This window comes from Arvicanthis niloticus, chromosome 5 (genome assembly GCF_011762505.2).
Source record: "Arvicanthis niloticus isolate mArvNil1 chromosome 5, mArvNil1.pat.X, whole genome shotgun sequence".
Classification (NCBI taxonomy): Eukaryota; Metazoa; Chordata; class Mammalia; order Rodentia; family Muridae; genus Arvicanthis; species Arvicanthis niloticus.
The window spans coordinates 40,860,997-40,884,199 of NC_047662.1; the positions used below are offsets into that span (position 1 = coordinate 40,860,997).

A 23,203-nucleotide genomic window follows, 5' to 3' on the forward strand; every position below is an offset into this window, starting at 1 on the left:
AAGCTAATTGAATAGAGTGCCTGGATCCCCAGGGGACCCTGCTATATTAAAGATGGAGGCTATAAAGTAGAGATTCGAGCTGAGTTTTCTTCACTGTGCCCTAATCTGCACCGGGACACTCAGGTCCAGCCTTTGGACAGTAAACTAAATCCATACTTAGACCTGCAAAGGGTGCTGTGTGTGTGTGTGTGTGTGTGTGTGTGTGTGTGTGTGTGTGTGTGTGTGTGTCCCCGCACGCGTGGACAGGGTCTGCAGTCCACTCTAGTACCAGAATCATAACCAAAGTGTCTTACATCTCATTTCTCTAGTGAGTCAGTATTTTTTATGAATATCATTCATCAAGCAGTTCTGTGATGAGCTCTTGCACACACACACACACACACACACCACTTCAAGTAACTGACAAATACACAAAGTATTGTTCCTGAGAAAGCAATCTACTTGGCAATATGATTTGCTTTATCTTGATCATATTGAATGTCAGAATTTGTGGCCAGGGACCTTCAAGTTTTCTGTTGCTGGGAAGTTGCTTTAAGCTTTCACCCGGGTCCAAAAAACAATGAAAACTATCGTAGTGCTGGAGCAAGAAGGGGTCATACTTGCAAACCTTCCGGACTGTTCCAAGCTACCTCTGCCAAAAGAATACAGAGGGGAAAGCCTGGTGTTAGTGTGTGTAGATGGTGCTACCTTTTTACCCGGCAGTTTCAGGCAAACCGACCCACGCAGGCACTTAGTGAGAGGCAGAAAAACAAAAATCCCCGCCTGAGAGGAGGTAAAGCTCTGCCCAGAGCCAACCTCACCGTCTATGGAGGGGCTGGAAATACATCCTTTGTGTCCCAGAGTTAGGCTATGTCTGGGTGCAGTAGGGAAGAAGCTGGAGCCTGGCGCTCCTCCTGTGCGCGCAGAAAAGCCCGGGGGTGGGGGTGGGGGAGCTGCAAAACCGTTAGCTCACTTTTTTTCCTTCATCGCAAAGGTCTCTTTTCTCCTCTCTTCCTGTCCAAATATTTCAAATTTCCGCGCCTTAAATAACAGACTCCTTTTATTTAGCTAGTTTCCTCGGCAGGTTTAGCCGCTGGCTAGTCTCTGCCCCTCTATGGATCCGGGATGCATCTCGCATCCCGGTGTCTCCTGCAGCCCCTATAACACCCTTTGCCCAGCGTGCTGCACAGAGCGTGCCCACAAGAGCCACAGCCTCTGCCCTTCGCGGCCTCGCTTGACCTGACTGTCCTGGGCATCCGGAGCCACCAAGGCTGCCCCCAGCCCAGTCGGGAGCCGGCCTGTCTCCCAGCCCAATTTCCCTCCCTGAGCTTGGGGCTTGGAAGCCCACAGCCCTGCGGCAGCAAAAGGCAAAGGGCGGGAGGAGAGCTACAAAGGAGGCCGGTGGCCACAGTCCACGCCAGCCCCCAGCCGCGGGTAACCTTGGAGGCGCCCTCAAGTGAGTGTGTGCGAGGCGATCGTGCCGGGAGAAGCGGGAGGAGGGGGATGGGAACAGGGAAGGGGGAACCGGTCCCTCAGAACCTCGGGAGTTGTGGGCAACCACAGCAGCCAGCTCCGGGTGCTGGACCTCGGTCAGCCCTCCCGCTGGGTAGAGCTGCCCCCGGGGCTACGGCCGGAGGGCGGTGCGCGAGCTGGGGCGAGCAGGCCGGTGAGCGCCTGGCTGTCCGCGGAGGTGAGCTGGCGGCCGGCACGCTGCAGCCACTCGGTGCCCTACTCCAAAGCTAGCACTCTCTTCCTCCGCTGGCGACGACAGCTGAGAACAGCCGGGCTTCCCATCCTGGTGTCCAACTGCTAAGGAGACAAATTCTTCTCTGGCTTCTTACCGTCTTGGACTACTCGCAAAATTGCCCTATGGTTTTGCTTTTCCTCCGTAATTTACTAGACATCCGGAACCGAAAATGTACCTTCATTCAAAAAGACCCCAGCCTGAACCGTGACCTTCAGTGGCTGGGGTGTGCAGAACACCTAGGACTATGATTTTTGTGGTTTTTTTTTTTTCTTTTTCAATCTTCAGCGGTGCCTCAAAAGAACCCCCCTTCTCTCCCAACCCCCAGATCTGGATATAGACTTGGTAAATTAAGATTCCAGTGAAGTATTTTGCCATCTGTGTATAGACACTGTGTGGACTTTAGGTGTTAGGATGTGGTTTTGGAATTTTCTGTGTTGTCTTTAATTCTCAGCAGACATTTAAAAAGCAGCTTGGTCTCAGCCAGCAAGTGAGCAAAGGTTATCCCTGCTACCACAACTTCTGCAAAAGCACAAGTGGAATTCACAGATTTTGCTTCCCATGTTCTAAAATGGATTCTGAACCGTCCAGAGAACTCAGCACATAGAAGGAGGGAGCCTAAGAACAGAGGTGTACATTTTAAAAATTACACAGGTACTGTACTAAAACTGTCTCACCTCATCTCTCTGTGTGTGTCTGTCTCACTGATCAAAGCAGAATTTCAACTTAGGCCTGCTCAATAATTTTATATACAGCCTTTTTTTCTCTTCCCTCACACTCCATTTCCCACTCCCCACCCCACCCCCAAATACAAAACAACCAGCCAAAAACAGCAGCTCTTTGGGGGAGGAAGTAAGAAACCACCAATTTCTGTCCAACTACTCTTCATTTCTTCTGAGTACTAAGAAGAAATCCTACTTTCAACCAGTTCTAGGGAAGAAATAATTTACCAGAAGCACAACATTTAACTGGTATAATTATAATGATATTGTCTTTTTTTACATACAAATGATGGAGTTTCTGTAGTTGCTAAGTAAAAACCCAAATTTCTTCCTGAGAATATTTAGACATGGAAGCTTCTGCTTTTAGTATTTTGTCAGTATAGCAAGTCTCTTAGAAAAGTCTGGAACTTTATCTTAGCCATGTAGAGAGCAGTTATGTTGGCAGATTTTGTTTCTGTGCCTTTGGTTTTCAAATTAGTTACATAAATAGTGAAAGTTCTGTATAAAGGCAAAATATCCCAACATCCTGTGATGTTGAATTTTTAACTTTAGAAATGCAACTAAATTATCAGCCATATTAAAATACTGTTGCCTTCCCTGATCCTGCTCAGGGTGGTGTGTACACTTGCTGGAAAAGAGGTCTGTTATGAGTTTTAAATGTGTGCTTTGAAAACACAACTTCCTAAAATTAAAAAAGAAAAAACAAGCTTTCTGGTCTCCAGGAAGTTCTGCCAGTTGGCAGCTCATGAACAGCCAGTGTCAGTGTCTTCTCTCACAAGTTCAGAACCATTATTCTGCATAATTGGGGCTCTTTTTGAGTCCAAATAATTCCTGTCCTATAGCTATCTCCTTAGATGGCTTCACTGAGAAAAAATAGATGTTCTCAATGATGCAACAGCACTGATGTGCAGTCTACAGTTAGACACTTCGGACCAACCTTTATGGGCCATTTAAAAATGACATACATTTCCTCCTTTGTCAAGGTACGGAACAGGTCTGAATAAATATAATCATCTTAAAGACCTAGAACAACTAATTTGCAGATCAATAGTAATCTTATAGTGTGCTGATGATTCACAGTAAAATAAAAACACTCATGTATTAGGACAAGTGGTCAAATTATTAAATTGAGCAGCATCTGATGATGGTCAACCACATACTGCTCTCTGCCTCAGTGTTTAAATGAGCAGAGGTAGGTGTTGTAATGTGGGTTTTTCTTACTTATTATGTTGTATTCATCATGAGAAAAGAGTTGATCATCTCAGTGTCTCCTCTTCAATGCACCATAATTTTGCTTGTCTTAACTTTAAAGCCCTCTCCCTTCTCTCTTTCATTTGTTTTTTCACATTTTGGGTAATGAACAACAACAAAAGATAACATGTAGGTAGAGAGGCCCATGTTTAAAAAAATTCCTCTTCAGCTGTCTCTTTCCCTATTCTTAAAAATTATTTTAACTTTAAAAACTACATTCAGTGATGCTAAAAAGTAGTTGTTATTCCCACAACTACAAATTTACCCTGGGCCTATGAGTAAAAGCCTAGGTCTGTATTTTATTGGAAGTAAAGGTAAAAGTAAAGAAATCTGAAAAATAAATTGCAGCAATCATATATTTATGTCTTGAGTATAAATTGGAATGCAAAAAGTACTTAATATTTTACATATGCTACTAATTTTTTTAGCATAAAATCAAGATCTAGAAACATCTTGAATGTAATTTGTGGTTTTCAAAACATTCTAATACATCTTAATTTGGCATATTAAGAAAATGCTGATTATCTTACTAGATGAGAAGTTAAGGTGAAGCAGGTGGGTGTCAATTCAAGATCAGCCCAGTCTATATAATGGGACCCTGTCTCAAAAAAGTTAAGTTGTTAATAATTATGGGGAAATATGCAAACAGGAGTTCAGTATCAAGGCCCAGTTGCTTTTAAAAATAACTTATTCCTGCAGGTAAATTATGTACTTTAGTTGTATGCTTAATGCTTTATAGCTACATTTTTTACTTCCAAGTAGTCTCTATAAGCACACAGTTAGTACTGAGCAGACAACTAAAACAATGGTTTTTTATGTGTGTCCTACATGAATATTTTTATGTGTATGTGTATTTTCATTAGATATTTCTTACCAAAATTTTATATTGAGCAGATGAACATTTTGAACAAAAATACCAACTCACTCCATATTAATTTTAAAAGATGTTATATTATTGTAGTTCATACAGATATGAGCTATAATTTTTTTTCAGTGTGGGCAAGCTCATTTTCAATGATGATCCAGGAAAGGGTGGAAGTTAAGATCTTAGAACTGAAAACAATGAACAGGTCCTACTTCTGCCTGCTATTATTTAAAACTTTTGTCACGGGGCAAGCATATAACAAGCCATTTAACATTTACAGCTAAGAAATTACAACTAAAAAACCAGAATCTTGATAATGACAAGAGGACAAATAGATATTTTAAATATTTTAGATAGACATGGCCATAGATTAAATATTAATTACACAAAAGGAGAAGTTTGATAAGGAATCTAAAAGCAAGGACAAAGGATGAGCAGTAAAACATTCTGTCCAAGAATAAAACCACAAGGCAAGTAATATCAGTTTTTTATTGCATCACTATAATAAATATAAGCAAATTTAATTATTTATATGGACAGTTTTCCAGTTTTCTATGAAATTTTCTACTGTTTGCATTTGAATAATGTTTCAAAGAAACACTATTATAGTCATATCTATAAATTACACATATTTTTCTTACATATAAAAAGCATATATTCTGTCCCAAGTTAGCAAAATCAGCACCATTCTGAAAGGCTTGGTGGATACAGTTGGCCATCTGGTGTAGACTTGGGGCCTGTTCTGTGTGAGGCCAGCATAAGGCCACATGGGAGAGATCACTGAACTGGCTAAAGGCTGGCTAATTTGTTTAAAAGTAATCAAAATGGCTCCGAGCTAGTACAGAGTGTCCACAGTAGTTGAAATATACCATTTATCTACAAGAAAAGCAAAGAGCTGAATACAAAGAGTATCAAAAGGAAAAAGGTATTTTAGTTCAAGTCAAACATAAGTAATGCCACAGGAAAAATATTAAGATGAAAATATAACAGAGAATTGTATTTAGCACTATGAGCTAAATGCCAAGTGATTGAAATTCTGTTTAAAGGACTTATTATTTTAACCCATTTTAAAGGTTGAAAATGTACACTTATTTAAACATGTGGCTATTATAGATAAAAATATTAACTCATTAATACTCTGACTCTCTCTTTTTTTTCTTGTTCATCAGATTCTATTGAAAGACCTTGTAGCATAACCTTAGGCCAGCAAATGCAGTTTCTGACTACCAACATAAAAGAATTTTAAAAATCAGTGCTCTCTAGGGAAAATAATGTCTCAAAATAAAAAGATGGAAATAGTACACTTTTTTTATGCAGAAAAGATTATACAGGGAATCAAGGTAATTTTTTTATCACTTCTATCCCAACGTATATTTTTACCATTATTTTAAATTTAAATATATATAATTTAAATAAGAAATAATATATATCTATAATGAGGATTTTCTACTTAGCAACAGAATATACTGAAAAAAAAAATAACATCAAAGCATTGGACATAAAAACAAGCTCCAGAATGGCAATGACATTAAATCAACTGACAGAAAAGTCACCTCTAACAAAATCCATCTATTAATTTCAGGGAAAGGATTTCTGAGGAAAACTATTTAAATCCCCTTCCATTATATTAAAAGATTACTGGAAAGCAACATGAATATCCAGAACCAAACCCTTGAGGTCTCTGATGTAGGTCTTTGATAGCAATTTTTTCTGAAAGATTTCTGAGGTTGTTTCAATGTAATTGTGCATATATTAGCATTTGGTAAAAGTTCTCCATAAAACCTTGAATTATACAGAATTGTGTCATCATTTGCAGACTAGTAAATTATGTACACATACATAGACATATATGGTGTAGGATAAACATCTTTTCTTTTTTAATCTTAATTTATTTGCTTATTCATTTGGTTTACATTTTAATGAGACAAAAGAAACACATAAGTAAGTTATGAATATCTATTTTCCATCTGTATTTCCTTGTTTAATATTCATAACTCCTTCAAGGCAAGGGTTAGGTTGGGCCTCTTTTAAAAAAAAAAAAAAAAATCCCATTCTACCAATCAGGAAACTCAGAATTGATAGAAAGTGAGCACTTGTCTGTAGGCACAAGCTGGTAACTTAAAAATAGCACAAGGATTCAAATTTGTGTCTTTTTTTTTTCCTGCCAGATGGAAAGATTTTCACCAAATTGGCACAAATCAGTCAAGTATGTATCATGAACCTATCAACATGCTCACCTAATAGGTTTATGCTGTAGGGACTATAGGTTTTCTGCATTTGAAAACTGGGAGAAACAACCTCTCATTTTTCATGTTCTTGTAAAGAGCAGAAAAATGTGTACAAAGATCTGGCCCTCAGCAAGCCTTTAATAAACCACAAGCTATTACCAATAAACCACAGCAACAGAAAAACACAAACTATTACCAATAAACCACAGCCACAGAAAAACACAAACTTTTTTCTTGTTCGTATGCTTTTGTTTTGAGAATTACTTTGTAGGTCAGGCTGGCCTGGACTCATGACAATCCTTTTGCCTCCGTTCCCAAGGTTACAGGGGTATAGGTGTGAGCCAGCATTGCCAACTGGGAAATCCATTTTTGACCTCAATGGACTTAAAACCTGCTTGGTTAAATGATGTTTCTATATGGCATGCAAACTGTTGCTGGAACCTAGGTGAGACCAGTAAGTGCCTGGTAACGTGTGCTCTCAGTTGTACTGACAAAGGGGCCATAACTAGGGGAAATACTGGAAAGGCTGATGATACTGATTTAAATAACCTGTCACTGGATACCTCAAAATGATTGTCTTGTAATCTCTCAGAGTGCCTTTATCGAACAAATACATAGATTATGGAAGTGGCTACATGGAGACAAATTTTATAACAAGATCTTATATAAACAAATATTTTGAAAGACATCTTTCATTGTTTTGGAATAGGTAACTATAATACTGATCAAACTAGGACTAGACTGAGTTTTGTAATCATTACAAAACCTGATCCATCAGAGCAGTCAGTATAGGAGGGTGGGTAGCTTTAGAGCACAATGACTTATAATTATGGCATTCATTACCTATCTCACTATGAAATAGCTCCTTAGCCCTTCTGACCTTTACTTTCCTTATCTGCAAAATGGGCACAATACTGTTACTTTACAGTGCTCCAATCCTTTTAAGCAGTATTTATTAATGTTACCTAAAAGTCTGTTAATAGATTTCCTGTGACATCAATCTAGTTATTGTAGTCAGAAAGCAAAGAAAGTTCCACAATTCTAAGTAATACAAACATGTATACTATGGTGTAGGCCTCCAATCTAAGCATTAAAAAAAAAAAAGGAGTCAGAGAGATGGCTTAGTTGGTAAAGAGCTTGACACACAAGCCTGGTGACCTGAGTTTGATCCCTACAGCTCACAAAAAGGTGAAAGGAAAGAAAGAACTCCACAAGGTTATCCTCTGACCTACACACACACACACACACACACACACACGATAGTAAATAAAATTTCCAGTTAAAACATTTAAATTAATTAATGAAACCTTTAATTAAGACTTAGAATTACCACTCCAAGTAACTTCATATGCATCTGATCAATTTATGTGTGCTTCAGTTTAAGAAATGCACTTAACTAGCTATTGTGTGTAAAGTACTGCGAGAGAGAGAGAGAGAGAGAGAGAGAGAGAGAGAGAGAGAGAGAGAGAAAGGATCTGAGAGTATATGGCTGTGGGGGTGCTTGTGGAGTTCTGTAGGTACAGGCAGTTGAGAGGAGGCCTCTGGTGACTTCTGGGAACTGAACTTTCACCATCTTTCCCATCCCTGAAATAATTGTTCTATGTGCTGAGTTTGTAATGGTAAATTAGATGCCAGGTAAACTCTCAAGAAACAGACCATTTTTTTTTTTTTTTTTTGGTAAAATTGCCATATAGAGAGTACAATAAAATATGAAATACAAGACAAATAAACAAATTTGGCTTGGAACGTAGTAAGTACTTGAAAGATAACAATTAACTTTTAAAAAAAAGAGTTAATCACTCTTCAAGACTATAAAGTCATCCCAGAACAATACACACCGCGAGCCAATACACTGATGTATAAAATACTTTTTAGGCTGTAGATTTGCATTGCTAAGAAAATATGAGAGGCTGGGCGTAGTGGCAATACATCCTTAATCTCAGCATTTGGGAGGCAGAAGCAGGTGGAATTGTGAGTTTAAGGCTAGTCTGGTCTACATATAGAGATTTAGGCCATGAGGCCTATTTAATAAGACCCTGTCTTAAAAAAGAAGGGGGGGGGGGGAGGAAGAAAGGAAGAAAGAGAAAGGAAAAGAAAATGAATGAAAATATAAGAATTTTATGGAGATCAAAAATGAGGGAAGAGAACCCTAATCTTAGCTGCCCCCGAAGAACCTTGACAAAGTCTTGACGTGTTTTTTGAAGTTAGGAAGAGCAATAGAAAGTGATACCAAGAGTGAAGCATGGATGTATACATTCCATACAATTGACTATCTCTAGCACAAAGGGAAATGAAGAGCAAGTAGAAGTTACCACATGGATGGGCAGCCAAACATTATGCTAAGTGAAAGAAGCCAACACAAGAGATTATGTATTGTGTGAGTTCACTAGATTAAATGTTCTTGAGATGTGATCTAAAGTGGACGAGTGGTTAACAGGCACTATGGAAGGGGGCTGTGAGGAATAACTATGCATGGACACGAGTTCCTTTTAGAGGTGATTACAATGAACTAGATAGTAATGGTTGCTGCCCAGCTTTATGAATATGCTAAGACCACTGTATTCTACACTTCATTAGAAGGTTTTTTTTTTTTTTGTCATAGTTGAAATAGAATTACATCACTTTCTCCCCCTCCAGCCCTCCTTAAATCCCCCATGTCCCCAATCTCAAGCTGATAGCCTCTTTTTTTTTTTTTTTTTGATTATTGTTGTTACCACATATATGTGTGGATGTATGTACGTGGACAAACACATACTCACACATACAACCTGCCCAGTCCTTTTTTGTTGGTGGTATGTGTATAATTTCAAGACCATTCTTCATTGGACAACCAATAAAGGGCTTCATCCCTAGGAGAGGATCATTCTCCTTACCCCAACAGCCATTAGTTGCCTATAGTTATTTTTTGTCTAATGGTAGGACCCCTTGAAATTCTTCCCCCTCCACATTAACTTATCCATTGATATTGCCATTGTTCTGGTGTCTTTTATGCAGCCATTTCTAGGAAAGCCTGTTTCACAGACTTCCTGGTGTTCTGGCTCTTACAATCTTTGCACTCACTCTTTTGTGATGTTCCCTGAGCAATAGATGCAAGTGCTGTGTAGTTGTTTCAATATGCTTGGCTTATGGTAAGTGGCACCATTAGGAGGTGTGGCCTTGTTGGAGGAAGTCAGTTACTGTGGCCATGGTCTTTGGGGTCCTATGTTCAAGCTCTGCCCAGGGTGGAAGAGAGGCCCCTCCTGGCTACCTTTGGATCAAGATGTAGAACTCTCAGCTATCTCTCCAGCATCATGTCTGCATGTGTGCCACATGCTTCCCACTGTGATGATAGTGGACTGAACTTCGGAAATGGTAAGCCAGCACTAGTTAAATGTTTGCCTTTGTAAGAGTTGCCTTGGTCATGGTGTGTCTTTCACAGCAATAAAACCCTAACTAAGACAAGGGTGATATAGATATATCCATGGTGTTGGGCTCCCCATGATCTGTTGATCTCTGTATTATGCCCAATTGTGGTTTTCCATGATTGTCTTTACTTGCTATAAAGAAAGGCTTCTTTGATGAGAGGCAGTAGCTACACTTCTCTGTGAGTGAAAGGAAAGGATTTTGAATGTTGTAACTAATTCTGTAGGTTTAGCAAAGTGGAGACAGTAGATTCTTTCCTAAGGTCCATGCTTTCACACTCTGGGTAGGGTTGCCAGCGCCAGGCCTGGTTTCCCTCTTGTTAAGTGGGCCTATAATCCGATTAGGCAGTTGATGGTTGTCACCGACATATATTACTATGCTGGTGATCGCTGTAGCTCAAAAGTGTGGCAGCTAAGTAGGACTGCTTAATTGCTTCCCTCCCTTCACAGCTCACAGAGTATTTTCGGAGACTAAGGTAGACTGCAGGAAAGAGACTTTCTGGTCAGATCCAACTAGAATCAATGAGTCCTATGTCCTAAGTGTGCAGTATCTTCAACAATTGGGTCCCACCTTCAATCCGAGAGGCAACCATGAACTACATCCATATCTATATGGTTTGGGAAATCCTTGGTTCAAAATCCAGCAATGCCTTTGTACAATCTAACAAGATGAGTTTTAAGATGTTTGTATGTCCTGCCATTTCTTTTTTTTTTTTTTTCTTTGCTTTTAAAAATTTATTTATTTTATGTATGGAGTACACTATCACTGTTTCAGAGACACCAGAAGAGGGCATCAGATCCCATTACAGATGGTTGTGAGCCACCATGTGGTTTCTGGGAACTGAACTCAGGACCTCTGGAAGAGCAGTTGTGCTCTTAGCCATCTCTCCAGCCCTCATGCTACTTCTTTAGAAGGAGGAAGAAACAAAAGAAATTAGCAACAGCAAAGTCCAGACAGGATATTTGTTCACACACCCTCAGGTTAGCATATCAGAGAGATTCTTCCATATGGCACCACAATCACCATAGCTGAGTTTCAGAACTACCCTAGCTGCGCAACAGCCGAGGAATGAGTAAGGAGAATGAAGTATACAATACACACGGGATTCCTTTTGACCATAAGGAAAGATGAAGTTATTTCATTTGCAGTTAATCATATTGAGTGAAGTAAACCAGTCTCAGAAATGAAGATATATGTCTTCTCTGTTCTACAGTTCATAGATTTCATGTAGATTTTATTAGATTGTGGGTGTAACTATGACCTGGCAGTAGAAGCAAGTCTGTCTTGGGGAGCAAAGAAGACTAACAGGATTGTGAGGGGTGTACAGAGAAGGTAGGGAGCAATGTAAGGGGGCTTGTCCACTCAGTGTATAACACACACTTCTGCAAACATGTCCTTTTGTAATGCAATACCACACACTATGACTATACACAATAGAAAGATAAAATGTCTTAAGCCACATTTGTCTGCTGCTCTTAATATGCCCTTCTTGGAGTGTTAAGAAGAAGCTATCTCCTTGATGATTTTCTGCCAGTCAGCAAGGATTATGTTCCTTTTGGATAACTCACCATTCCCCCATGTCTGTCATGATTCTTACCACATGTTAGGTATCCAGTAATGTATCCTGAATGCCTGAAAGCATAGTGGATCATATAATAAATGAATCTTCACTAAAGGTTCTCAGTGGTACAGTGAATACTGAGTGTGTGCATAAGGTCCCGAGTTCACTCCCCAACACTATGAAAAATGACCCATTTCTCATTAACATAAAGTAATTGCATGAAATGTTTTCTTGTGACCTGCACACAACATACTTGGCTGTACATCGGTACCCTCACTTACTCCCCTTCTGTCAGTCAGCTCCCCCTTCCTCTTTCCAAATAGTCCCTGTCATAGTTAGCATCAGTTGTCCCCTTGACATACCTAGGATGAGGAAACTCAACTGAGGGATTGCCCCCCATCAGATGAAGTGTGTGCATGTCTGTGGAAACTGTTAATTGACATGAGAAGGCTCTGTCTATGCCCATAGTCCATGGTCACATAGGCTTGACTATATGAGAAAGGTGACAGAGCAAGCCAGAGGAAGCAAGACAGTGAACTGTGTTCCGCTATGGTCTTGGCCTCAGTACCTATCTCAGCTTCCATCAGTGATGGGCTTTAATCTGTAAACCAAACAGCCATTTTCTTTTCCAAGTTTGTTTCGATCAGTGTTTTAGTACAGCAACTAAAAGCAATCTCGAGCAGCTCCCTTCTGTGTTTGGTTTTATGTAGAAGTTAAGTCTAGTTCTTCCTTCCAGCCCCATGCTCCCAGAAATCAGACTCACAGTCAAAATATATATTACCTTGGCCATATAGTTAGGCTCTTCTCTGACTTGAATTATAACTTAAAATCGCCCATTTATCTTAATCTACATTCTGCCCCGTGCCTGATTACCTGTGGTCAGGTACCATGTGTCTTCTCCCCTCTTCTCCAGTGAATCTCTCATCTGGCTCTATCCCAAAATTCTTCCTGCCTTCTGGATGTCCTACCTTCTATTCTACCCTTTCCTATAGACCATAAGTCTTTTTAATTGACAGGTGATGCATCCATACAATACACAAGATATTCTTTCTACCGTTTTATATATGAAAGACAAGGAAATATCATGTTCATTTTTCTGAGTCTGGCGTATTTCACCTAACGGGGTGATCTTCAGTTCTGGTTTCATTTATTTTCCTGCACATGATATGATTTTTGCCTTTTGTGGCTGAATAATAATCCATTGAGTATATATATCATATATTTTATGCATCTGCTCATCCATTAATGGACACTTAAACAGTTTCTATAACTTGTCTACTGTCAATACTGCCCTGATGAACATAGGTGTGCAAGTACCATTACTGTATACTAATTCTAATCACCTTAAGCATGTAGCTAGATCATATGATAGCTTTATTACATTTTTTGAGGAAAAGTTCCAATTTCTTTACTGATTGTGCTAGTCAGTCAACATTCTTACGAACAGCATATAAATATTCTTTCTTTCTTTCCTTTCTTTCCTTTCTTTCTTTTTTTTTTCTGATCATAGTGGTGCACACATTTAATCCTAGCACTCAGGAGGTAGAGGCAGGCAGATCTTTGTGAATTCAAGGCCAGCCTGGTCTACATACCAAGTTCAAAGCTAGCCAGAGCTACATTGTGAGACCATGTCAAAAAAAAAGTTTTCAGTGTGTGTGTTTTTCTTCTGTATTCTTACAAATGTTTGTTGAGTTTTGTTTTATTGATGACAGCTATTCTGACAGTGGTAAGATAGAATTACATTGTATTTGGATTTGCATTTCTCTGATGGCTAAAAACAATGAACAGTTTCTTCCTGTCTTTGCTGGTAATTCTTGAGAACTACATGTTTGTCTCATTTGCTAATTTATCAACTGGACTCTCCATTTCTCTGTTTTTGATTTTTTTTGAGTTTTTACAATACATTCTAGATAATAATCTGTCAATATGACTGGCAACAATTTCTCTCCCTTTACTGTAGGATGTCTCATCGTTATGATTATTTCCTTTGTTGTTCAGAAGCTTTTAATGTTATTATTTTGTTAGTTTTTAAGGCAGGGTTTGTCTATATATGCCAGACTGACCTTAAGCTCACAAGACTTCTATTTTAGCTTCACAGAATGCTGAGATTGCAGCCGTGTTGCCACAGCTGGCTTTCAGAACTTTTTTCATACAATCACAGTTGTCTCCTCCTCCCCGATTCCCCCTCCACTCTCTTAACCTCTTCTCTCTTCTTTTGTGTGCTAGGATGCAAACCCAAGGTTTGTGCATGCTAGCAGGTGCTCTGCCACTAAGCCATAATAACCTCAGCCTCCATTTGTTAGGTTCCTGATCCTGTTTCACTATCTGTTGAGATCCTAGTCACAGAGCCACTGCCTATGTCTTGAAGTATTCCCCTATGTTTTTCTGTGTCTGAGATCAGAGTCTTACATTACAGATCCATTTCAAATTGATTTTTATACAGAGATATGGATCTAATTTCAGGGTTCTGCATGTAGACATCCAGTTTTTCCTGTATCATGTGTAAAGTAGTCTCCCCCCACAGCTTTATTTTGTAACCAACAATGTAATGATTCATTAGAAATTATTGTGTGAAAGTTTGATGGGAAACAGAGATTAAGTAATCTCAAAATATCACTCCTAAAGTTACTTATTAATTGCAAAGAGAAAATAAATATATCACTAAAATGGAGCAATCTCAGCTAGGCAAGATGGAGCATGCCAGTAATGCCAGCACTCAGAAGGCTGCTGCAGGAGAATTACAAGTTTGAGGTCATTGTGTTTTATATAGCAAATCTAAGGTCTTTAATGGCTACATGAAACTTTGTCTCAAAACAAACAAACAAACAAACCAAAGCTGGAAGTGGTAGTGCATGCCTTTAAAGTTAACACTTGAGAGGCTGTCAGATCTCTGACCTCCAGGCCAGCCTGCTCTACAAAGCAAGTTCCAGAACAGCCAGGGCCAACAGAGAAACCTTGTCTCAAACAAAACAAAACAAAAAACAAAACAAAACCCAAACCAAATCAAACTATAGAGATATCCAGGTATGATTGTGCACAGCTTTAATACCAGCTCTTAGAAGGCAGAGTCAGGTAGCGCTCTGTGAGTCCAGAGCCATCCTAGTCTATGTTAGAGTCTCAGGCCAGCCTACATAATGGGACCATTATAAAACAAACAAGCAAACTAACAAACAAGGGTGAGATCTTTTCAATACCACCTGACTACTAAGCGCCATCACAGGGCTGCTTTGTGTATGCTACTGTTGCTTTATTTTTATCTTTTTAGGCAGAATCTCACTATGTCACCCGGGCTGACCTGGATCTCTTGGGCTCAAGCCATCTTCCTGCCTTAGTTTCTGAACTGCTGGGACTACTGGCATGTGCTTCTTGATGTGATACAGTGGGAAGTACACAATATCACTTGTGAAATATTCTTACCAAGAATGTATAATGTAATCTTGAGAAGGCCATCAAATAAACACAGATGGTGAGACATTCTATGAAACGATTGACCAAATCCCTTAAAAAAAAAAAAAATCAGCGTTGTCAAAGAAAAAGCCCAGAACTGTTCTAGATTAAAAGAGAATCTGGAGGAGCAGAGGAGGATGTAGCTCCTGCCAAGCATGAACAACGTTCTGAGTTTCATCTCCAGCTATGGGGGGGGGGGTAGTGGAGATAAAGATTTGATCATTATAGATGGATAATGGAGAATATAGACTCAGGCAATAAATTCTGTCTAATGAAAAGGGCAAATTTCTTTTTGAAAGAAACAAATTATTAAAGCTGAATCAAAAAGAAGGAAGGAGGAAGAGTGGGAAGGAGAGAGGAAGGGAAGGAGGGAGGGAGGGAGGGGGAGAGAGAGGTTCAAGCAGCTAAATAGCTATTAAATAAATTGAATTATTAGTTTAAAATGCTTCAGCAAAGGAAACTTCAGCTACATATGACTTCATTAATGGTATGGTGTCATAGTAAGCTTTAGTTATCAACTTGACACTGGCAAGAGAGAGACACAATTGAAGAATTGGTCCCATCAGGTTGGGCTCTGGGCATGGCTGTTCATGGGGTTCTTAACTGGTAATTGATATAGGAAGGGCTAGCTCACTGTAGACAGTGTTGTGCCTGGTTAGGTGTCCTGGGCTATATAGAAGGTAGGTAAGTCCTGAAGCAGCTTTCCTCTGTGGTTCCTGCTTCAAGCTTCTGCCTTGACTTCCCAAAATGACGGCCTATAATCTGTAAAATGAAATAAACTCTCTCCTCCCCAAGTTGCTTTGGGTTATTGTTTATCACAGCAAACAGAAAGCACACTAGAACAAACGGTTTGAATGTGAAGTGTCCAGTGCAGTCTTTAACTTGGTTCCAGATAGCGGTAGTGTTTGGGGGAAGTTGTGGAACCTTCAGGAGGGGGAGCCTGACTGGAAGAAGTAGGTCTCTGAGGGCGGGCCTTGGGTGTTATAGCCTGGCCCATTTCCTGTCCTATCTCTGCTTCATGGTCTTTGAGTGTTAGATAGTGTTCCAGTTGCACACTTGCCCTGCCAGGAAGCCACCTGCCTTCCACCATGTCTTCTCTGCTTCTCTGTGGTGGGCTGTATCCCCATAAATGGTGACTAAGAAACATACTTCTGCCTTTAATTTTCAACTGCCGCTTCCCCTCAGAGGGCTGCACACTCATCGTTTCTGTTCAATTTGTTGCACCCTCCATCCTAGGCAGCTGGCTCCAGGACAACACTGTAAACATGCACATAACCTTTGACCCAGCAACGCTACTACTAGAAATCTACCCCCAAGGAATTCTAGGTTCTTCTGAAATTCATTTGTACAGCTCTTTATTTGATGTCTCTTATTGTATGTCTAACAGGCATCTAAAATTGATAATGTGTCAAGCCAAACACTCAGTCTTTATTCCATAAAACCTGTTTCGCCTGCTGCATTTCTTGTCTTAGTTAATAGCCTACCACCATTCACATTGCTTAGGATTATCAACCTTCCCACTGTGTGTGTGTGTGTGTGTGTGTGTGTGTGTGTGTGTGTGTGTGTGGTGTGTGTGTGTGTGTGTACGTGCATGCACCCAGGCTCACTTTTAATGGCATCACCATCTAATAGCAAATACTGATGATTGCATCATCACAGCAGACTATATTCTATGCATACATGTATCACATGTCTATATACTATGAATCAAATGACTTCTTACCTTCCTTATTGAACCTCACTGGTTCTAATGAAGGGTACCATAATGTTTTAAATAATCACTATGGTTTTGTCTGGCTGAGGGGAGTTATGCTCAACTTCAGCACTGTGTAGATTCAACCCTGTATCAATAAATACCAGAAGAACCAGCAGATCCAGTCTATGATGCGGCGGCATTGTCATTTGATTGCTAGATTCTCTTATAAATACAAACTGTTTCTATACATATGTAGAAACAGATAGAAAAGGAGAACGCGAGAAACAAGTTCAGTGCACATGATACTCTAAAATATATTCATATCAAGAGCATTTCCCAAATTTAACTTACCTTATACAACGTATAAAAAATCCTTTCTCATAAATGTTTTTAGTTATTAGAGCTAGTTAATTTAATTTGATTCTTTTGCAATTTCTCCAAAAACGTATTTTTACCACTTTCTATACCAATGTCAGTTTTCAGACATAGTCCATCGACTAAAGAAAAACTCAGTTTCTCAGAAGAAAGAAACTGCCAGTCTTGCTGAACATCTAGTGTGAGAACTTCTCCAGTCCTTCTCTAAAGATAGTTTTTTAAAAAAAAGTCAGATTCTGAATAAATGTATTTTTACATGGAATAGAACAATGAAATGGTATGTGCAAATTTACAAAATATTCTTCTAAATAATTCATTTTTCTAAGATGTTTTAAGATTCACTACTAATATATTTAAAGCACAGAAAACTTGTTTTACACCTTTGTTCAAATATAGTTTTAATTTTCTGCTCAACTTGTTGCTGACTTCTCTGGTTTCATCATTAGACCCCCAAGAGAATAGTTTTCTTCATCTGAAGTATATAAACCTAGAGCACAGTTAAATAGCAGGACACACTTCTATGAAACACTCAAAGTCTAGTAAAACTACCCCGACTTAATGTAGGTGCAACTGGAGATCATTATGTCAACTGAAATAAACACACACACACACACACACCAAGTGTTACATGATCTTCCTAACCTCAGTACATCTGCCTCCAACTATTGGATGTCACTCACTATATGTGATAAGGCTGATGCTACCTATGGTCAAGTGTGGTGACTTGGTTTTTGTTGTTGTTGTTGTTTTTGGTTTTTTGTGACTTTTTTTTTGTGTGTGTGTGACTTGGTTTTTTTTCCCCCTTACATAGAGTGACAGCTTACATCTGTGGTTTACACTGTCTTCTCACAGCCTAACTACTTAAATGTAATTAATTTTAGCCGAGCCTAGGTGTCAGGACTATAGGATGTTAATGGCTTCTGGCCGTGTTCTTCAGTTTTTGGTGCTGGATATTGAACCCAAGGTCTCACTCATGCTAAGCACATTGTACTACTCAGGCTTCAGATCTATTGGGATCTTAAAAATCTTTATCTTCCTGTTTCCCCCACATCTCTGTAAGCAATCCCTTTATAAGACCTCTTGGTTAAATCCTGGTTACATCACCAGCTTTGTGCAAGTAAGTGCTTTAGTTAATTTAAACTACTTCAATATGTGATCTGAATGAAGGTGATGCCTGAGCCATTCAAGTTTACTCAACTACTGATCGTCAGTGTGAGTGCTCCACAGTGCCTGCTGCCTATCTTTGAGAGCAGCGTTCTACCCCTCTTTATTCTCCATCAGACCACTTTCTTGCAAAAAATAAAGAGTTATCTCTTCCTCTAGCACACTGTAAGTTATAAGAAGGCAAAGGTTGAGTTTACTTTTTTCACTGTATAGTCCAATGGCTGATGGAAACCCGATAAATATACATCTACTTACTTAGCCAAGTGTTAACTTGTTACCAGCCATGTTGTAGGTAACAAGTTGGTTCAGCTTCTGGAAACAGAAAGAATGAACCAAGTCTCTCCTCTTACCAGGTAAGTAAAACGATGTATTTCAAACATAGACACTATCATACTAATAGCCTTTTTAAGGATAGGGATGAGCATCCTAGAAAAGAGACCCCAAAGTTGAACTGATTTTTTTGTTGAAGGCTTTCTCAATTACCTTAATAAATAAATGTAAATTTAAAAGAGAAACATTATGTGTATTCAGTGTTTCCTAAGTTTCTTTCTTTCTTTTTCTTTTCTGTATTTTTTGTTTCATTTTTTTTTTGTTTTTTGTTTTTGTTTTGTTTTTTTGAGACAGGGTTTCTTTTTGTAGTTCTGGCTGTCCTGGAACTCACTCTGTAGACCAAGCTGGCCTCCAACTCACAGAGATCCATTTGCTTCTGCCTCCTGAATGCTAGAATTAAAGGTGTGTACCACCACTGCTTGGCATTTCTTAATTTCTTAATCACCAGCTCCCCAATCCCTCCCTTTCCAAGAAGAAAGATGCCATAAAATTTTATGAAGATAGCATGGTTGATGTTTCAATCTTTCAAATGTTTAAGGAAAATTTTTATTAGAGGAACATATTACCTTTCTAAAGCACTTTCATTTATAAATTAATTTAAAAATACACAACAGTGGAATAGAAAGATAGCTCTGTGGTTAAGGTACTTTCCAGGCGTGATGATTTGAATGGGAGGTATAACCCCATGGGTTCCTGCACTTGGGCATTTGAGCCCCAGGTGTTGGCATTGTTTGAAGATGTTATGGAACTTTGGGGAGTGAAGTTTTGGTGGAGCAAGGAGACACTGGAGGTATGCTTTGAGGATTTATGGAGTGACCTGACTTCTGCTCTCTCTCTGCTTCTTATGTTAGAAGGCAAAGGGGGCCAGCCAGCTTCCTGCTTCTGTCAGCATGTCATGCCTTCCCTGTTGATGTGGATGCTCCAGCTGGAACTATAAACCAAAATAACTTTTTCTTCTATAAGTTGTTTTGATCATGGTATTTTGTTACAGTAACAGAAAAGTAACTAACATACCAGAAAAGTGTGAAGACCAGAGTTTGGATCCCAACACCCACAAGAGTGCTGGGCAGGTTTATACTGCCTGTAATTTCAGCAGTAGGAAGGTGGAGACAGGGAAATCCCAGAGCAAGATGGCCAGGCTAGCCATGTGGGCTAGCTCTAGGTTCAATTGAGAGACCCTGTCTCAATGAATAAAGCAGACAGCAATTGAGGAACTGCACAAATCACACACACACACACACACACACACACACACACACACACACTCATAATACACATTATCCCCCCCCCAAAACCCAAACATTTGACAGGGCATGCTGATGTATAACTATAATCCCTGTACTTGGGAAGTGAAGGAAAGATGATTATGAGCTCAGGGCCAGCCTGAGCTACATAGTAAAATCCTATTTCAGTCATCAACAAAACATAAAACTCAATAGTCTTTATAAATTTAAGAAGTATAGAGCTTTTAGAAAAATGCAAGAGAAACTTTAATAGCTTCTTAGTAGGCTAGTGATATATAACTAATGATGGACCTTCAGAAAATAACGTGCTCCTTAACAGAGTGTGCATGACATCAAAACACTGTAATCTCAAACTCCCCAAACTTTAGTTCAGGGCCATTTCAAGAAGATGATCTACTGTGAACAGGTATCTTTCAGTCTTGTGCCTTGGATGCTCCTTGTCTCCTCACAGTAAAGTTGTTTCCACCTCCCCTTCTCTTTGTCACTTTTATTCAGTAGGTACTAAGAAGCAGGCTGGCCCTGAGTTCATTTTATTTTTTTAACTGAAAAAAAAATGGTCCAGCTGTAGTAGAACAAACCTTTTATCTCAGCACTTGGGAAGCAGAGACAGGCAGATCTCTGTAAGTTTGAGGTCAGCCTGGTCTACATATCAAGTAGGGAAACTCTGTCTGAAAACCCACCCCCCCAAAAAACAACAATGTCAAAAAAAAAAAAAACAAATATAAATGTGGATATGAATGTTTTGCTTGGATTATGTGTCTGTGTCCCATGTGCATGCAGTGCTTGTGGAGGCCAGAAGAGGGCATCACATCCCCTGGAACATTTCAAGCTAGCCAAAAGACAAGATGGTACAAGAAGTCTTTTTAAATGGCTAGTAGATGTGGAGAGGTCATCAAGATGAATTTACACAGCTTTTTTTTTTTTAATGCAATGATGACAATGTGTCAATGGGGCTGGAGAGATGGCTCAGTGCTTAAGAGTGTACATGAGTTCAGTTCCCAGAACCCACACCCTGACCATAACCTGTAGCTCCAGCTCTAGGGAGATCTGATGCTTCTAGCCTCCGTGGGCACCTGAAGTCACGTGCACATACTTACAGATAGACTCACACTTGTAAACATAACTTAAAATAATAAGCCTTACAAAAACAAAATTAAGTTTAAAATGTATGTGAAATGGCACACCCCCAAACACTGGAAAGAGATGTCTCAGTGGGTCTGTCTTTCATTGGTGCAACTGTTAGAGTTGGTCATCTCAGCTAAGTAGGAAGTGTGCTCTTTTGCTGGAAATGCCAATAGCCACTTTTTCTTGAAATATACAGTGTAAAACCTACAAAAATAATCTCCTTGGAGTGCCAGCTCCAAGAAAATGAAGAAAATGAAGAATTTTCTCACAGATGTCTAGCCTACCAATGTGTACATCTTTCTTTTGCTTGCTGTTTGCATGAAGTTGGTGTGTTTCCTGAACTGTGTGAAGGGCTGGTGAGATGGCTCAGCAGATGAAGGCACATGCCGCCAAGCCTGACAGGCAGAGTTCAACTCCTGGGACCCACAAGATGGAAGGTGAGAACCAATCCCCAAAAGTCGCTCTTCTCCACATGTGAACTGTGGTGTACATGTGCATACTCTGTGTGTTCATGCGTGTGTTTGTGTACATATATGTATAAAAATAAATAAATGTAATTAAAACTTTTAAACTGTGTGAAGCTTACTGTTTTTGTTTGTTTGGTTGGTTGGTTGGTTTTTGGTGGTACTTCTGGGTTATAGCTCAGTTGTTCTTCTGTAAGAATTTCTGAAGAAATTATTATATGATTCCATCATGAACCCCCCTATAAAGTCTATTCCAAGACCATTCAAATTTGCCAAATATGCAGTCATTTTCATACAGAGAGCAAACTTTACTTCAGAGATGTTCACATACTTGGTATGTTTCCAAATACTTGCCTGTTTTCCATATTTTAATTTTGACTGACAAATAACTCTCTGGTCATCATACAGTGACCACTATGACAGAATTTTACACCAGAAATAGAGGAGATGATCTGAGGGGACAAAATGACCTGTTACCAGGATCTTTCTATTCTCCTAACAACTTAGAATGCCTATCACGGAAGCAGATGCTGCATACAGATGTGTTACAGCTGTTTGGACAGAATTTGGCTGCTGTACTAACCTCTGTGAGTGCTTCCATAATGACAGACTCAAACTCCACAGTATCAAAATCCCTATCTGTAACTTCTAGATGCCAAAAGTTAATCTGAGAATCATCTGCATATAAACAAGTTTCATAATCACTATTAATAGAACTTGGTGGGTGTGGTATGCATTCACCATGGGAAGTGGTCTTCATGGACTGGCTTCATCCAGCAGATCCACCGCCTAAAGCTGGGCACTTGCAACATAACAGGACCTCTCTAACGGTCATCTTTCTATCCCAAGTTTTATCTTCTGGTCTTTTGTCTCTTTCGCAGACTTTTCATAATTGTATTGCTTTGTCAGTGGCAGCAGTTAAACACTGAGCATCGTTTTTCTTTCTTTTTAAAAACTGTAGTCTCTTTACTAATGTATGAAATTTGAAAATTTCATAAAGCGTGTTTGACCACATTCACTTCCCCTGACCTCTCCCCTAACTCTTTTCAGAACCACCCCTACCTCTCTACTCCCCATCTTTTCTCTTTTTCTTTAATTACCACTGTTATACTTATATATCCATTCATATGTATGAGTGCAACTCACTGTATCCACTTAGTTTTGCTCATATTTATATTTTTATTTATTTATTTATTTATTTACTTATTTATTTTTGAGACAGGGTTTCTCTGTGTAGTTCTGGCTGTCCTGGATCTCACTCTGTAGACCAAGCTGGCCTCGAACTCAGAAATCCGACTGCCTCTGCCTCCCAAGTGCTGGGATTAAAGGTGTGCACCACCACTGCCCGGCATCATATTTATATTTTAGAGCTGCCCAGTTGGTATTGGATGAGCCACAGGGGATGGGGTAGCATTTTTGTATGCTGACTATGTAATTTTATTGATCTCTTTTTTTCCTAAACTTCTTGAGTAGTCAGATTCTGGTTCATGGTTTTGTTTGGATTTATATACCTATTATCCTAAGCTATGAGACTGTGTTTTCCCCTGCTGTTATCGAAAGGTGACAACCCCACCACCCTTATCCCCTATTGTAATTCTCCAGAATA

The 23,203-nt window shown here is 39.4% G+C and overlaps 1 long non-coding RNA gene and 1 pseudogene across 1 annotated transcript in view; one reads left to right on the top strand and one right to left on the bottom strand.

The window, feature by feature from the left end:
- Positions 1–944: 944 nt before the first annotated feature.
- LOC143442381 (uncharacterized) overlaps positions 945–23,203 on the top strand; it is a 28,944-nt gene continuing 6,685 nt past the window's right edge. The window contains exons 1-3 of the long non-coding RNA XR_013110514.1: positions 945–1,435; positions 2,178–2,377; positions 21,458–21,570. This is a non-coding gene — a long non-coding RNA (uncharacterized LOC143442381). The remainder of the gene's footprint in view (positions 1,436–2,177; positions 2,378–21,457; positions 21,571–23,203) is intronic.
- On the bottom strand, positions 21,812–22,612 carry LOC117708679 (serine/threonine-protein phosphatase 2A 55 kDa regulatory subunit B alpha isoform pseudogene; annotated as a pseudogene).